Source organism: Octopus bimaculoides, chromosome 21 (assembly GCF_001194135.2).
Source record: "Octopus bimaculoides isolate UCB-OBI-ISO-001 chromosome 21, ASM119413v2, whole genome shotgun sequence".
NCBI classification, from domain to species: Eukaryota; Metazoa; Mollusca; class Cephalopoda; order Octopoda; family Octopodidae; genus Octopus; species Octopus bimaculoides.
In genome coordinates this window covers 37,457,951-37,460,792 of record NC_069001.1, presented here as the reverse complement: position 1 = coordinate 37,460,792, position 2,842 = coordinate 37,457,951, and the positions used below count along the sequence as shown (strand labels likewise).

The 2,842-nt window shown below is 36.2% G+C and overlaps 2 protein-coding genes across 3 annotated transcripts in view; one reads left to right on the top strand and one right to left on the bottom strand.

Moving 5' to 3' along the window:
• LOC106868786 (outer dense fiber protein 2) overlaps nucleotides 1-2,842 on the top strand; it is a 94,263-nt gene that overhangs the window by 17,627 nt on the left and 73,794 nt on the right. The gene's annotated exons all lie outside the window — the stretch shown is intronic.
• The window catches only part of LOC106868797 (UDP-galactose translocator), a 43,190-nt gene that overhangs the window by 11,706 nt on the left and 28,642 nt on the right, over nucleotides 1-2,842 (bottom strand). The window contains exon 3 of one of the 2 annotated variants that reach the window (XM_052975553.1): nucleotides 1,616-1,665. The exons of the other annotated variant lie outside the window; for it this stretch is intronic. The gene's annotated coding sequence lies outside the window, so the exon portion shown is untranslated. The remainder of the gene's footprint in view (nucleotides 1-1,615; nucleotides 1,666-2,842) is intronic. 2 annotated transcript variants of the gene reach the window in all.

The window sequence follows — 2,842 nt, the reverse complement described above, 5'->3', positions numbered from 1 at the left end:
ACACACACACACACACACACACACACACACACACACATACACATACACACACACACACACACACACACTTGTATATGTGTGTAAAACACATTAAAATACTCCTGTTTCATTTTGGTTCCTCTGAAAATTCAACATTTCTTATTACATCACTCAACACGATGCATTGCTTACAACATATGATATTTAGTATTGACTAATGACTGAAGAAGAGGTTGACACAATGATTATTGTATTTACTTCAGATGCAAAATTTCATATTTAGTTCTGACTAATGACTGAAGGTGCATGAAGCCAATGAGTAAAGATTGTTGTACTTACTTTGGATGGAACATTTAATAGCATTGAGAAAATAAATACCTGTGACAACAACAACAACAAGCAAACCACTCAGGCTCTAACCCCTACACAACTCACACAGGGGCCACACACAATTCAACCACCCTGACAGGCCTAATACGCCGCTGAGATGCCCATAGATACACACACACACATCCAATATGCACACACTCTCCAACACACACACAAAACATACGCACAGATACATATAGACACTTAACACGCACTCTATCATGCACACACACATACTACAATACACACACACAAAGATTTTCCATCACACACACCCAACACACACATATATACTCTCCATCACACACATATGCATACATGCACACATGCATACACACACACATGCACAAACACACACAAAACATATGCACAGACACATATAGTTACTTAACACACACTCTCTATCACACATACACACACAATAAACACACACACATACTACAATACACATACACACACATTCACACACATTTTCTATCACACACACACATATATACTCCAGCATGCACACACATGCACAAACACACCCAACACACACATATGAACTCCATCACACACACTCTCTCCAACACACACACATGCACATAAGTGCATTAGGTTATGCACCAACAAATTTGCACAAAACCCTAGAAATACTCAGTTTCACGGAGAGAAAGAGGAAAACAAACTGATGTCAGTCCTCCAACTCCAATCTCGTGACAGAGTGAAGACTTGTAAGAGACATTCCAGAAATTCTCCAACTGAGATTGTTTTTGTGAATAGATGGTATATACACTGGCGTGTGTGCATTGTCAGTTGCAACCAACACACCAACTCAACCAAATTACAAACACTGGGAACTCTCTGAATTGGAAAAGTCTTGTCATTTTGTTAGTGACTGGCTCGAACTCTCTCGAGAAGAACTTAGATAAAACTCAAAGAAAAGTTGTACATACGTGTTCACACAAATGCATGCAACTCATACATGCGCATGCGAAAATGTACGCACACACACACACATACATACACAGATACAACATGCACACACACACACACGCACAAGCTCATACACACACATGCTCACACAAGCACAGACATGCATGCAAACATATACATGCACATGCTAATGTATGGATTAAAAAACAAAAGCAAGCAGCCAGCCCCCTCCCCACGATACCCACAGCAAAAACAAAAACAGAGTTAGTTTCTAGTGTGAACTAAAAAGGGAGAGTGAAGTCCATGCTGGAGCAGGGCAGCAAGAGGGTGATAAGAATGTGTAATATCTTACACGTTGAACAATCTATGTTGTAGAACTGTTAAATAATTCCTGTCAAATACCTGGAAATATGAGAAAAACACACAAATTATTCATTTTATTCAATTTGTATTTCCAATATTACCTCCCCTACATTTTTTGAACTGAGAAAAATAATGATTGATTTTCTTTTTTTTTCTTTTACACAACAGATGGAATTTAAATGAATCCATATTCCAATGTTTGTCTCCCCTACATTTCTTGACTAGAATTAATTATAAAGCTAATGACTTGTCTGTCATGCAGTGGTTGCAATTTAAATGAATGTATAGTTCACTCTTAGCCACCCAACATTTCTTGAGTCTTTAGAGCAATTCTCTATTGTTTATAATACTTGATTACATGTGGCCCTTGAAGGTCCATATAAGATTTTATTGTTGAAATTTATCTGCAATAACCTGCTTATATTTCTACAATGCACAAAATATTTTAACACTTTTTTTTAATACAATTTCTAATAATATTTACTTATAAAAATATAACAGGCTTTTTTTTAAACATTGAATGGTTAAGAGGGTCCACCTGAATAAAATAGAAATCAAAGGGATCCTTAGGCAAAATATGGTTGGGGAACCACTGGGTTCAAGACCCTTGAATAGCTATGTAGGAACCAAAGGGGTCAATGGTTGAAAACCACTGTTGCAGACAAAAAAGGTGTAAATATTTCGGGTCGGTTCAGAGCGCCCTCTATCCAGATCAATGGATGCATGCATCTCAAAATAATTACCTGCTCATCAACAGCGAGCAGTTGGGAAGGGAGGCAACTCTGAACTGACTAAGAGGCTAGGTCTCGCTTGTTAGATCCCAATCAGAATGCTTTTAATTGGTTTAGTTAATCGGCTGCCCAGCCACACTAAATATGGATTAGAAGCATTAAATAGTGATTTCTATGGATATATAAAGTTATTACAGTTTGAATATATTTGTGACATATTCAAACTTGTAAGAAAGTTCAAATATATCGCAGCCATATCTGAACTGTAACAAGTTTATATCTTTATAAATCTCTGCTTAATACTTCTAATCCTTACATTTACAATGCATGAATGGACATAGAAACAGAATGAGAAATACTGGTTATCTGCCATATGATTTAAGGTTTAAATTACACTGGATGTATATAGAGACACACACACACACACTAATATTTATATATATATATATATATATATATATATATATATATATATATATATATAT